A 15,632-nucleotide genomic window follows, 5' to 3' on the forward strand; every position below is an offset into this window, starting at 1 on the left:
GGTTTACTTTGTGAGTTTTGAGAAGCTAACAGTCAGTGGGAATCATGGAGGAGATTCCCTTAGGATGAGGTCCCTATCCAGCTCAGTACATTATACACCATCTGCATGACCAATTCTTTTTGAACCCTAACAAGAGACTGGTACTTATTCAGGAGCCAGAGATAAACATATACGATGACACAGTATAGACAGAACTTAAGCCTGCATTGACATGTCATTATAACATTTGCAATAGTTGGTATACACATTATGGAAAGATATGGATGTCTTCAGCATAAAGGTGGTGAGAAATGCCATTGGAGGAAATAAGTAAGGGAATTATTTGTACTAGGATACTCATAGTTATTGTATAAAGAGCTTGATCGTTAATGTAATTCGTAAGTCAACATGCAACTATAAGCTTTAAAAATAGGGTGCATTATATATGGAATTTGAAATTAAAATAAAGACTTGAAAAAAGTATTCCAATATAATGCTTTTCTTAAACCATTTTATTTTTGCCTGAATTAAAACATTTAACTCTTTTAAGACTGGAACATTGATTCATGCAAAATATGTTACAAATAAATGGATATGCTATAATCTATAGATATAGATATATATAGTAACATTTCTGCATGTGCTGACGCCATCTTCATGTTTTATAATCTATAAAACACTAATTTTTTTTCAATAATGTACTCATTCCACACCCAGAGAAAGAACCTATGTGTTCTTGAAAGTTGGATAATTCTTGTCAGTGCAAGGAAAGTTCCTGGATTAAAACCTGCAAAGAATTCACTAATGTCTAATAAAGTGTACTTGAAACCAAGATTTCTATCTGAAAGTTTAGTATATTAAATCACTTTCCATATGGCACATCCTTGAGTCCCATCCCATTAATTTCCTATTCCAGCCTGCCAACTGTGACTAGGACTGTTTATATGTTCCTTAAATCATACAAAACTCATTTCCTATAATCTTGTCACCAAACAAATAATCAATTAGTTGAGTAACATTTGTGGGATAATTATTAATGGTTGCCATTAAATTTGCCTTTTGCTGTTTGTGCCTAATACGTGAGAATGAAAAATCGATAGAAAGAAGATGAGGGAGTGAACAAGGTGAGATTTAATTAACATGGGAAGTGTATGATAGAGACCAGGCCCCAATGTTCCTCAGCAGTGAAATGGTTCTCTCTCTCTCTCTCTCTATTTATTTTTTTTTTTTTGCTGTTTCAAGCTCTGGTTAAGTTATTTTGCATATAATAGGTTATTTCCTCAGGTTAAACAGTGATTTTGCTTTTTAGAATTTGGGATTTTTTTTTATCTGAGACTCCTTAGTCTTACACAAAGGCAGGGGAGTTGGAACATACCTTCCTAACCATGCTGAAAAGATGAATTCTGATTGGGATCCTGAAAGAGCAACCAGACACTAATAAAATGAATAAGCAAAAAATGGGTTTTGCTTTGTAGCTAAACTTGCTAATCATCCATTACAATAGGGGTGGTCAACTCTGGTCCTCAAGAGCCACAAAACAGGCCTTGTTTTCAGGATATCCATCATGAATATGAATCAGATACATTTGCATACAACAGAGGCAGTGAATGCAAATCCATCTCATGCATATTCCTTGAGGATATCTGGAAAACCAAGTCTGTTTGTGGCTCTTGAGCATTGGAGTTGGCCACCTCTGTATTACAAAATAAGTAGACTGGCTGCACAAAAGATGTCAAGACTTATTCTTCATAGCAAAAATGTGGAGTAAACAGCACACACATATAAATGAATCAAAGAAAATAATGTATGGATCAAAAAATGATGAAACATTGTTCAATACATGAGTCCCCAATTTTATTTAGTTACAGGCAACAGAAGAAACCATTTCAAAAATACAATACACTTACTAATCAAGGAACCCTGAAATGGCCGTGTTTCTCACCTAAGCTGCGTCAGGGGGACCAGTAGATGCTCATCATCTTAAACAATCTATGCTATGACAGGGGATGGCTACACTATTTCCACTACTCTCCCCCATCACTTGATGCTCCTGCTATGGAGAAGAATTGAAAAACTGGGGGACAGAATGAGTAAGAATTCACTCTTCCATGCTTGGGGAGCCTGGTTTCAGTGAGGAATATAAAGTCTAGGAATTCTTCAAAGAACTGGTGAAAAACCTTAGGGATGTTGTTATTGATGGAACTGGAGTTCACAAGAAGGCGGAGTTTGGTGGTGTAATTGGGGGTTGTTGGTGGAGGAAAGTTAAAGGGGGAATTCTCTGGTACAAGGTGATGTGAGACCTGATGGTGGCATCTTGGGTATCCCTGGAAGTCCTGTCTATGTTTACCATTTCCCCAGATTGTTTTGATGGGGTTGAAATTGTGAAGGCATATGTCTGGGTTTGATGGATTGGGGATTGGATTTAGATGTGTGTAGTTTACCTGAAATTCTCCCATACTACACAGCTGATAGTATGTGGGATGTGAGCTTTATTAGATGACCTATTAGGATGAGGCTAACCCCTGAGAGGGCTCTCTACATACCAGGGCGTTTCCCTGGTATGTAGAGAGTATTGGACTGTATGGTCTTGTATCTGGAGAACTGAAAAAGCAGTGTCAGGGTGGTCCTTTCCTAAGAGTACACACTTCTAGGGATGTGAATCGTTTTTTGACGATTTAAAAAATTGTCCGATATTTTTTAAATCATCAAAGATCGTTAGAGTGCGCGATACAATACAAATTTCCCCGATTTATTGGCGCCATCTTGTGTTCCTACCATGTGACAGGGGCCAATGGCACGGATTCCCTGTCACATGGTAAGGGCAAAGGGCCATCGGCGCCATTTTTATTAGTGGCAGCCAATGGCCTGAGAGCGGGAGATCGCTCCCCGCACCCCCACTGGACCACCAGGTAATTTTAAAAGATTTTTGGGGGGTCGGGAGGGTGGGGGAGGCTAAGGGGTAAGTTTTAAAGGGTCGGTGTTTTTTTTTTTTATCGGGCCATCGGCGCCACTTTTATTAGTGGCAGCCAAAATGGTGCCGATGGCCCGAGAGTGGGAGATCGCGCCGGGACCCCCCCCAGCTAGACCACCAGGTAATTTAAAACATTTTTGGGGATTCGGGAGGGTAAGGGATTCATTTTAAAGGGTCGGGGTGGGTTTAGGGGTTGTTTTGGTGTGCCGGTTTTCCCACCCTCCCCCCAAATAACTCCCGTACCCGATTAATGATTTTTCACGATAAATCGGGGGAATTTGTATTGTATCGCGCACTCTAATGATTTTTGACGATTTAAAAAATATCGGATGATTTTTTAAATCGTCAAAAAACGATTCACATCCCTAGAAGTGTGTACTCCTGGGAAAGGACCACCCTGACGCGCCCCCACTGGACCACCAGGTAATTTTAAAACGTTTTTTGGGGTTCGGGAGGGTTTTTTTGTTATCGGATAGGCGCAGCCGATAACAAAAAAAAAATCGAGCCGGACGATAAAAATTTTAAGATTTGAATCGGAACTGGAACCGATCAGATTCCGGTTCCGATTCACATCTCTACACACTTCCTTTTACTGCCAGAGCTCCTGGGAGTTACCAGCTCCAGGATGTAACCTATCATTAAAATCATCCTAGGTACCTGAAGATTGGAGGGTGGCTAATGTAACCCCATTATTTAAAAAGGGCTCCAGGGGTGATCCGGGAAACTATAGCCTAGTGAGCCTGACTTCAGTGCCAGGAAAAATAGTGGAAAGTATTCTAAATATAAAAATCACAGAACATATAGAAAGACATGGTTTAATGGAACAAAGACAGCATGGCTTTACCCAAGGCAAGTCTTACCTCACAAATCTGCTTCACTTTTTTTGAAGGAGTTAATAAACATGTAGATAAAGGTGAACAGGTAGATGCAGTGTATTTGGATTTTCAGAAGGTGTTTGACAAAGTTCCTCATAAGTGGCTTCTAGAAAAAAGTAAAAAGTCATGAGATAGGTGGCGATGTCCTTTCATGGATTGCAAACTGGCTAAAAGACAGGAAACAGAGAGTAGGATTCAATGAACAATTTTCTCAGTGGAAGGGAGTGGGCAGTGGAGTGCCTCAGGGATCTGTATTGGGACCCGTACTTTTCAATATATTTATAAATGATCTGCAAAGAAATGCGATGAGTGAGGTAATCAAATTTGCAGATGATACAAAATTGTTCAGAGTAGTTAAATCACAAGCAGAGTGTGATAAATTGCAGGAAGAACTTCTGAGACTGGAAAATTGGGCATTAAAGTGGCAGATGGAATTTATTGTGGATAAGTGCAAGGTGATGCATATAGGGAAAAATAACCCATGCTATAGTTAGACAATGTTAGGTTCCATATTAGGAGCTACCACCCAAGAAAGAGATCTAGGCGTCATAGTGGATAACACATTAAAATTGTCGGTTTAGTTTGCTGTGGCAGTCAAAAAAGGATACAGAATGTTGGGAATTATTAGAAAGGGAATTGTGAATAAAACAGAAAATGTCATAATGCCTCTGTATCGCTCCATGGTGAGACCGCACCTTGAATACTGCATACAATTCTGGTAACCGCATCTCAAAAAAGATATAATTGCGATGGAGAAGGTACAGAGAAAGGCTACCAAAATGATAAGGGGAATGGAACAGCTCCCCTATGAGGAAAGACTAAAGAGGTTAGGACTTTTCAGCTTGGAGAAGAGACGGCTGAGGGGAGATATGATAGAGGTGCTTAAAATCATGAGAAGTCTAGAACTGGTTAATGTGAATCAGTTATTTACTCTTTCAGATAATAGAAAGACTAGGGGGCACTCCATGAAGTTAGCATATGGCACATTTAAAACTAATCAGAGAAAGTTCTTTTTCACTCAACGCACAATTAAACTCTGGAATTTGTTGCCAGAGGACATGGTTAGTTCAGTTAGTATAGCTGTGTTTAAAAAAGGATTGGATAAGTTCTTGGAGGAGAAGTCCATTACCTGCTATTAATTAAGTTGACTTAGCCACTGCTATTACTAGCAACCGTAGCATGGAATAGACGTAGGTTTTGGGTACTTGCCAGGTTCTTATGGCCTGGATTGGCCACTGTTGAAACAGGATACTGGGCTTGATGGACCCTTGGTCTGACCCAGAATGGCAATTTCTTATGTTCTTATGGTGTAAATTGTTGGAGGAGGAGAAAACTTTATAATGCCAAAGTAATAAAGTATGGTAATGCTTTTGTAATTGTTAACGCATACTAGAAGCTCTGTTAGGAAATACAATCTAGTTCATTCATGTTAACAGTGCTTTTACTGAATGTTAATTAGCTTATGAGATTTTAGTGAAAAACCTATGCTAATAAGGACATGAGATGAAAAACTATACTAAACAGCTTATTGTGTTGCGATTCCGGGCCGCCCCCAGAATCGCCACCCACCTGGTCGCGAGTTGGCGCGGGTCCCGCGCTCCCCGGGCCTCCAGGGGCCTCGGCTGCCGCAGGCCCGGCGTCTCCCCACCTCGCCCAGGCCTGCAGCTGCTTCTGCTCCTGCCTCCTTACCTCGCCGGAGCAGCCGGCGCCTCGCGGCGGTAGGCCCTGCCCCCTAGATGCGCGCGCACGTCTCAGCCATAAATTTAAAGGGGCCAGAGCGGGAAACCTGGGGAACGCCTCCTGATGACATCAGACGCTGCAGGGTACTTAAGCCCTGCAGCTGGACCAGAACGTCGCCTTGCAACGAGGTTCCCAGGTTCTCCTGACTCCAGTTGCTGCATCCTGAGCTCCCCTGCTTTTCCTGATCTTTGATCCTGGTTCGGCTGACGGTGTTTCCTGGCTCTTGACCTTTGGACTGGCTTACTACGCTTCCCTGGCTTCTGACCCTGGTTCGGCTTATGGTGATCCTCTGGCTTCTGACCCCGGACCGGCTTCCGTTGACGCTTTGGCTCCTGACCTCGGACTGGCTTACGGTGATCCCTTGGTTCCTGACTCTGGACTGGCGAGCGACGACCCTTCGGCAATTGACCTTGGACTTCATCCGACTTGGCCCTCGCGGGTCCGCCTAAGTCCCAGCGGCCGGGTTCCCTACAGGCTCCTCCTGGGGGGACTCCGGCTTCCAGGGTGAATCTCCTAAGTCCCAGCGGCCGAACTCCTACGAGCTCCTCTCGGGGGAGGATCGGCTTCCAGGGCGAAGATCTTCCCACTACTGGACCAGCTCCGTCGTCACCACCTTCCTCGCCAAAGCCCTTGGTCGCATAGGGCTTCCAGAGTTCCTCCTTCAGCCAGTTCCTGTTACCTCGGCCGCGTGGGTCTCGGCGCGACGGCGTGTGGGAGGAACCGTCCGGGCTCCGGGGAATGGCGGGGCCGACTTGGCAGCAGTAGCAGCGCGATCGGGCAGGGATCGGGGCGTTTCTCTCACGCGCGCCAGCCAGCACCCCCGCGCGACTAGGGGAACCAATTCTCACGCGATTCGGGTCCTGGCCACGCCCCCCTGACGTCAGACGCCGGCAGAGGCAATTCAGCGCGGGAAACTGGACTATTTAAAGGGAGCTGTTTCCCTGATTCACTGCTTCGGCCACAATTGCTCTTGAGCTCTTGTCTGGGGATTGTGCCTTTGGATCCTGCCTGTTGACTGTTGCCTGACTCGGACTGTGTATTGGATTTCGCTGCCTGCTGCCTGCCTTTGGATTATCTGCTTCTGGTTCCTGATTGCCTGCCGCCTGTCCTGACTCGGACTGTGTATTGGATTTCGCTGCCTGCTGCCTGCCTTTGGATTATCTGCTTCTGGTTCCTGATTGCCTGCCGCCTGCCCCGACTCGGACTGTGTATTGGATTTCGCTGCCTGCTGCCTGCCTTTGGATTATCTGCTTCTGGTTCCTGATTGCCTGCCGCCTGCCCCGACTCGGACTGTGTACTACGTTTCTCACCTCCAGGTAAGCGGTCTCACCGGCGGTTCCACTACTATCTGCACGGCAAGTGTAACAGTTCCGAGCCTGTCTTTGCCGCCTCCCGGTCGGGGCCACTGCGGCCACCATCTACAGCAACTTCTCCTTTGGTTCCGATCGGCCCAAGGGTCCACGAATCCAACATATTGCCTATTAGTGCACAGAAAAAATAATGTGCTGGACTAACGAACTATGGTAAGACAGTAGAAGATTACCATCAGTTCTCACCCTTATTGAGGTCCAGTTTGCAGATCTATGGGAGAAGCTGTGCTTTATGAAGGATGTCCTTGAAGTGGCAGCATATGTTGAAATCTCTGTTGCCCCAGCCACAATGCAGCAGACAGGAATTTTTCTTTCCATGGGGAAACTTTGGGCATGCTAAAGTGGGTCTGCTGGCCATGGCTCAGGTGTCATCTTTAGGTGTTAATGAGTATCTCTCTCTGATCACTGCCCTGAGTCATTCTCTACTGCAACTTTTAACAGTCAGAACATGGATATTCAATAGTTCATGCATAGTCAATCAGAGCGTAAAAAGGGGTTATTTCTTCATTGCAAAGTGATACTTCCCTTTCCCATTGGGAGTTCCCTGCTCCTGCTATGTGGCAACTCCAGAGCTGGGTTTGGTCTGGTCCTGTAATCTTTTGACCAGTGAATTGGCTTGCTGTGTCAGAGTTTTTCTGTGAGTTGACCTATCTGATGAGCTTGCCCTTTGAATAGGCTGTTCTCATCTCCAAGCAGATTTTGCTGTTGCAGAGTTCATCTGTGAGTCCTCCTGTTTGATAAACCCTCCTTCCTAGCTTGCTTATATTTTGTTTCCAGGTAGATTTGGGGACCTTTCCCTGGGTTGATTAAGTTGTTTTTGGTCAAAAGTTCCTCATCTTGTTTATGGGAAAAGACAGTTAGACTTGAGGGAGGGGCCTAAGTACTTACACAGCTTGCTTGCAGAACAGATAGCTCAGTCATGAATTTCTTCTTCACGTCACATTCCATCACCTCTGTATCTATTAGCTGGAATATAGGTCTGTGACGATAGTGTGATCAGAATTCATATTTTTCTGCATACAGTGGCAAAACTTCTGACATCTACTACACTTCAGAAATTCAGGTCTGGAAAAGAGTTGCTTAAATGTTGTTCGATTACAAAAAAAAAGTCTTCTTATTAAATGGTTGGATATGTCTGCTCCTGATATTAATATATGGAAATCTGAGTTATTGGAACTATTATGTTTAGAATATAAGACCTTAAGATTTAAAATTCCAAAAGATAGAAAATCCCTTTTGATATTGGGTAGTTATATTAATTTATTATCAATGGAGGTGCAATGAGACTTTTTATTTTCTTGAATTAAAAGGAGGCTTATCATTAAATGTGTACCTTAGCTTCATTGAGCTTAACTGTGGCATGCAAGGTTGGAAGTGGGTGGGAGGATTGGAGGATAATATGAATTAAATATTGTTATCTCATGTATTGTATAATGCTTGATGATGGCTATTGTTAAAAATCCATTACGATATTACTAAAAAATAATAAAATAATGTGTTAAAACTACAAAAAGTGAAATAGATCGATCCATTAAAGCAAAAAATATCAACTATACTTCTGGGAGATGAATTTTTACAATAATGTCCACATCAATGCACTTACTGTAATGTTAGTAAACTAATGTAAAACACATTTTCATATCATTAATATAAAATGTTAATGCAAGCTAATTAACACACTGACATTAATGCATTCTTAGTGCATTGTTTACTCTGGAAACAATCTTAGAAACAATTCTTTCCTACAGACATATTTGGGCACATAGAGCATAAGTTTAAAACATGCACACATGCAAGCATATATGCATGTATAGGGGTGTACTCGCTCATGGTCATTTTTTTTTATTGTGCATGGAAATGCGCAGGCAAAATGTAACAATGAGAAAATCTATCCTACATTCTCGTGTATTTAAAAGATATGCAGAATGAATGTATCCTAGTAAGATAAATCTCAAAAAGTGCTACTTATCCTACTAAGTAGTGCTTTTTAAGTCCTATCCAGATAAGTAAGATGACCAGATAAGTAAAATAAAATGCTAATTACCTGGATAAGTAAGATAGTATTTTCTGTTTCTTAGCACTTGCCTTTCACACTTGCAAGTTTGCAAATTTTAAAACATGCACACATGAAACAAATTACCAGGTTTACCAATTCAGCCACCAGTTTGCACAGTCATCGAAACCCTCCTGGTTCTTCAGCCTGAACTCCCTCCAGTTTATCCACACTCTTCACCGGGTCAGTGTTTGACAAAAAAGACTTTTATTCTCATACCAGATAATTAACAGATGTAAATATACACAGGTAACAGATTTATGGGTGTCTCTCTGGCAGGTTCTAAAATAACAAATTATTAGGGGTGTGCATTCGGATTGACCGCATTAGTAAAACGCAACTCATATTTTTTTTTTACTTAAAAAATTGATTCGACATAAACGATCGGATTTCCCACATATCGAACATAGATATGTTCGATATGTGGGAAATCGCGATTGTTGAGCCAAAATAAAAATATAAACCCCCTCACCCTCCTTAATCCCCCCCCCCCCCGACTTACCACAACTCCCTGGTGATGGAGCGAGGAGTGAGGACGCCATTTCTGCAATCCTTGGCGAGAAGCATGTGACGTCGGTGGCACGTCGAGTGACGCGGCGTCACATGATTCCCGGCTCGTTCGCGCCGGACGGCTCGTTCGGCCAAAAAGAACTTTTGGCCAGCTTGGGGGGGTCAGGAGGCCCCCCAAGCTGGCCAAAAGTTCTTTTTGGGCCGAACGAGCCGTCCGGCGCGAACGAGCCGGGAATCATGTGACGCCGCGTCACTCGACGTGCCACCGACGTCACATGCTTCTCGCCAAGGATTGCAGAAATGACGTCCTCACTCCTCGCTCGATCACCAGGGAGTTGTGGTAAGTCTGGGGGGGGGATTAAGGAGGGTGAGGGGGTTTAAAATTTTTTTTTGCACATATGTACATATACCCAACTCATTGGATTTTTTTTATGTCCATATTGGCCGCAAGTGGGACCCCCTTTCGGACATAAAAAATATGAACATAAAATTTTGCTCTGCACATCCCTACAAATTATACTGGTAAATGATGTCCCCGCCGGGAACACCCTTGGACTGCCCCCTTATTACATGTGTAATTTTCCTCGCACATGCTTACTTACGCGTGTTATGTTTGGGTTTGTAAAATGGGATATACATGATGACAAGCTGTTTTACATGTGCAACTTTTTGAAAATTCACCTTTTAGTGTCTATTTCTACACCTATCCATCAGGTGTATGCAACTTTTAAAAAAATGTAATGTTTGTAGTGATGTTGTAAACAAGAATCATCTGCACCTTCTTAACCATGTATCTAAGTTCTAATTTATAACTAATAGAATATTAGACACACATTTTATTTTTTTAAATTCCCTATCAGCATAACTTTAGTTTGCCCTTTAAGTTTCAAATTTACATGTCAAAGACCTCAGTAACTTTGTTTATTGTCCTCAGTGTCTTACCAACTTTTTTTTTTTATAGCTGTTTAGAGAAAGAACAGGTTTCTACTTTCCGTCTTTTTCTTTCATATCTATTTTCTCTTTTGTTGCTCGCTCTCTCCTTCATCTTTTGTGATGAGCATTACAAAAATATCAATCAAAATTATCCAAAATGAACATGCAATCAAATCCGAACCCTTCCTAGGATCCCTAAAGCCGATAAACACTCCAATTTTTCTTTACTGCTGTAGAGAACAATGGCTTATCAGAACAGTGTGGGTACTGGGCAAAGAGCAAGGTAGAGAGTAAGTTATTGTTCAAATTTTGAAAAAGTATGGGATATCTATTTAGTAAATGAAAATGGATAAAGAATATTCCTCTGTGTCCCAGTCCTTTTCTTCATTAGCACATTACCTTGACCCACCAAGTCAGTAAAAAATGATCAGTAAATATAGCTTATTAAATGCTTGAGTCAGGTTATCTGCCTGTCAGCAAAAGTGGAAGGCATGCATTTGGCACATTGCTGAGTGAGCTTTCTATTTCATCCCAGTGCACACCTCAGCTATACCCAGCATTTAATAAGCGCTGTAGTCTGTGCCCTTTTTAAAATGATTAAATTATTACTTTTTTTATGGTTCCATAAAATCCTTTATTAATTTGGGGAAGCTGCTGTGTCTCCATAGCCTGGCAGGCCTTGCTGAGTGATTAAATTATTCATGCAGGTTCCAAATGGTTTTGTTTATTGTGTCCGGAGCATGACAACACTACTTTTAATTATCGTGCAAGGTCCAAGCAGTAGACACTGGGGTTTAGACTCTGGTTTGAAAAAAAGAAAATTGCAGCAGTGTACGGTAGGGCTGGGGATTATGTTTTGATTATATGCAAACACTTCTAAAATGAATGAGTGGGGTATCCATGTAGTTCAAATTCTCTGTGTCATAATTAACTCTTGACCAAAGCTAACTAGTCATCTTGATTCTCCAAAATCTGAACCTCTCCGAAGAAGTATGTTTGTACATATTTCAGAATGAGTACATAAGAAACAGTCACAGCTGCATTATTCAGAGCCCTAAAGGATCTAAATACATTTATTAGATAACCAACCAATAAAAGTAGCAAAACCCAGCTCTGTTTATACAACTCATATGTTCATCCTCTGTAGCCTCTGTTCCACAACCCTCCAGCTGATAAAGGCTCTCCGCAAGGCTGAGACTCAACTAACTTGTTGCTGCCCCCTTGGTTCATTCCGAACATGGAGAAGCAAAACGTCAGGGGATCTGGCAGTCAATCACTCCAATAAGTGACTCTTCACATAAAAGGTGGTGTTTCAAAAATGAATACTTAACTAAAAATGCAACTTCTTCAATGGAAACATCTGGCATAACACACAGTCCCCTAGATTCATCAAAATGCTATAATTTCACATGGATAAGGAGGTGTTTATGATAATCTTAGACTTACCACATGTTATACATAGGTAGTGTATCACTACTGTGTGAGAGAGAGAGAGAGAGACTCTTTATATGGCCTTCATAGTAGTCAACTATTTATAACACTAAAGGAGGGCCAGCTAATACCTGAGGTGAGGTTTTGGTGATTGATTAGGGTTTGAGGGCCAGTTTGACATGCAGAGTGAGACATACAAACTGCATTGCCTGACTACTCCGTTGCCTCTTTCCATCGCTTGACCATGCCATTGCTTCTCTCCAGCCCTGGACTTCTGCTTCGTCTGAGCATTCTTTTGACTCTCTCCTCGTCTAGACCTCAGCCTTGCTTGCCACTGCTTCCAGATTGTCACCAGCCCTGATCCCAGCTTGCTTAAAGAGATTTCTACAATGTTCTTTCACCCTAGCTTGAAAGAAGATTGTAGAAAGCTAGGGTGAGAGAACATTGTAAAAATTTCATCTTTGTGATACTTTCCTCACTCCAAATTACTTCAAATCTTCACTGAAGTGTACTGCGATGTTCGTATGTCTCACTCTGCATGTCAAACGGGCCCCAAAACCCTAAACCACAACCAAAACCTCACCTTGAGGTATTAACTGGCCCTCCTAGTGTTACACCGGAGCTGGACCCTTGGGCCGAGGTGAGGTTGACACTACCCGTAGGAGGGATCCTACGGGTCCCCACCATTGGCAGGCAGAGAGGGCTGATGGATGGAGGCTGGCCGGCACTTCACCAATACCAGCCCTCATTCCCCGTGGGTTGAGCCTTTGGGTGCCGGGGCAGGCTGGACTTAGGTGGCTTCCATCAGTAGTCGTCGATGGGTGGATCGAGGTCAGCCCAGAGGCAGCAACTAGTGTAGGTATCAGTCTATACTGGACGAAGTGGAGTCCCGGAGACCTGGGCGCCAGTAGGAACACAGTCTGACAGAGGGCGCCCGAGCAAGAGCAGGCCAAAGCCTGAATGAACCACGTCCAAGACAAAGGCTGAAGAGGTGTCTTTAAGCAAGCTGGGATCAGGGCTGGTGGCAGTCTGGAAGCAGTGGCAAGCAAGGCTGAGGTCTAGACGAGGAGAGAGTCACAAGGATGGTCAGACGAAGCAGAAGTCCAGGGCTGGAGAGAAGCAATGGCATGGTCAAGCGATGCAGAGGTCTGGGGCTGGGGAGAGGCAACAAAGTAGTCAGGCAATGCAGAGGTCCGAGGCTGGAGAGAAGCAACAGAGTAGTCAGGCAATGCAGAGGTCAAACCAGGTTAGCAATCCGAAGGAGAGATGAAGGAACAGGAACACAGGAACAAGGAAACAGGAACAAAGGCAATCAGGATCGGGACCCAGGAATTGAAGAGGCAACGAGTACTCGACTAGCGAGTGGACCTGTTGCAAAGTCAATTTGAGAGAGCGGAGCCCGGGCTTATATACCGGAGCTCTGCTGACGTCATCATCTGGGGCCGCGGCCAGGTTTCCGCCGCGGGCCCTATTTAAGGACTAGCTGTGTATGCGCGTGCATGCCTAGGGAGGTGTGCAGCGCTGGTCAGGACGGTGTCTCTCTCTGCGGGCCACGCAGAGGCCCAACGCGGAACATCAGGAGCTGCAGCAGAGCCGGAGGCCCCGGGGGCAGGCTGAGGATGGAGCCGGTGGCCCACAGCCGCCAGAGACGAGGGTCCAGATGCTGGATCACTTCAAAAGAGGTGAGGGGGCCGAGCCGCGGGTCTGCCGCAGCCGGCGCGCGTAACACTTAGAGTGATATAAATTGTTGACTACTGTAAAAACCTCCCCAGAGGCTCTCTCTCTCTTTCCAATCCCCAAAATGCAATTTGCAATTTTTACCACAAATTGTGTTTCAGGCATATCAGACAGCTTAACACCAGCAAAAAAGGTTTAGTTATTTCTGGTAATACAAACATGCAATAGCACCCCTCAGTTTCATTAATCCTACCCAAACCTCTCCCCAATCCTACCCCTTCAAAAAATGTGCATTCATGCCAAGCGGGTAACATAACTATCACATGCATTATGGCATTAATGTCATAACGCATTTTGATGAATGACCCTATTAGTTTGAGGAGATGAATCCATGTCATCAAAAGTGAGTAGTTGCAAGCACACTCTGATTAGAGCCCCTTCCTTCTCTCTGCCAAGATCTTCTAATGGATTTCTCTAGAGATAAAGGAATCCCTAGAATAGCCCCTGTACCTGAGATCCAAATCTTTGATCTATTCTGATCTTACTATATCTCCTCACTGGACCTAGTGAGAACTGCCTCCTTTCTTCCTTGGGTTAGTACTGGATGGGTACATTCTGCTTTGCAACACTGCCTGGGTGGCTCTGAGTCACACTAATTGAGCAAGTAATGGTGCAAACAGAAGGCTCCCAGTTTCCATACTGGAAAACCACTAGAACCACAAAAAATCTTCTAAATTCCAAAAACAGGAGTTTCTTCTGCTGCAAGGGACAAGAAGCCTTAAGGCAAAAAGCTATCATCCATAAACGGGAAACCTTTACTCTTTAATTAGTTCTAGGTCTTAGGCCTAGAAAACATAGTTCAGGGATAAATAAATTCAGTAATTTCTTCCCTTCAGCTATGGTCTCATAAAATACAAATTGGAGACCTTTCCTTTGAGCATGGGGCTTTTCTGAGGTCATGAAACAGATCCAACAATGTATTTATCCCTCTTGCTGCTCACTGAAAGAGGACAGAGGAGAAAAACTGCTCCCTCCCTACTTCTGCTTATTTTGATTCTGGAAAAATCTAGGGGGTCACTATATTATTTACAGGAATGATGCATGGTAGCATCTCTTTAAGCAAATGTTTCATTCTACCTAACTACAATGTTGGAACATATCTTCTAGAAAAGGGACATGTTGCTTGATAAGGAACCAATGGGTCTTATATTGAGCAATTTCCTTTCCAAAATTGTTTACAGACATAAAAAAGATTTAGTACCACAGTTATTCTAGGCCAATAAAAATAATAAAGTGCTCATGAAAACATGCATCAGTACCTTTTTGGCAACCAATATCACAATAGTTTCAAATTGGAAAGAGAAAGGCTCTCAAAAAAAAGTAAACTCCAAGAGGTATCATTTTGAAAACATCAATTTAGACAATCTCTACTTTGACCAGTAGGGTTGTCTAATTAATATGCACAAAAATAAACAGTTGAGTCTTGCCATGTGTCTTAATTCCAGTATGATTAGGTAACCCCTTTGTGAACTGGATTCTTTAATTTGCTTCCAAGGGCACAAAGGGAAGAGAGATGGACCCTATCTGCTCTCACACTCCACAGACCGCTTCACCAATCTGAGTTCCAGGGCTCTCTGTAGGGAGAGTCTTAACCTCAAGGTGCTTTCTCATTAGTCCTTCTCTCCAACTCTATACACAGCACTAAAAATTTCCACAGTCTTACAGCAGCACAAATCACTCAGGGGCCAATGTAATAAGAAGCGTGATAAAAACACTTGTATTGAGCACCAATGTTTCTAATGTGCACACAGTCACATCTCCTGGACGCCTGTTGCTATATTTTCATGAACTGCTGCATGAAAAAGGATGTGCTGGGGAAGAATTATGCATCCATAGTGCTCAAATGCATCAGGCACCCAGGAAATGTGGCTGTGTGTCCACAATTACTACCGGCACTCAACACAAATATCCATTTTATCCCACTTCAGGTCGACCTCTGGATTTCCAAAATACACACACAATAGCAAGAAGTTAAATTGGCTCTGAGAATGTCTATTGTACGTGAATATTAGGTGTCTAGAATTTTTTTTCAT

The sequence above is a fragment of the Rhinatrema bivittatum genome, chromosome 1, assembly GCF_901001135.1.
Source record: "Rhinatrema bivittatum chromosome 1, aRhiBiv1.1, whole genome shotgun sequence".
Taxonomy (NCBI): Eukaryota; Metazoa; Chordata; class Amphibia; order Gymnophiona; family Rhinatrematidae; genus Rhinatrema; species Rhinatrema bivittatum.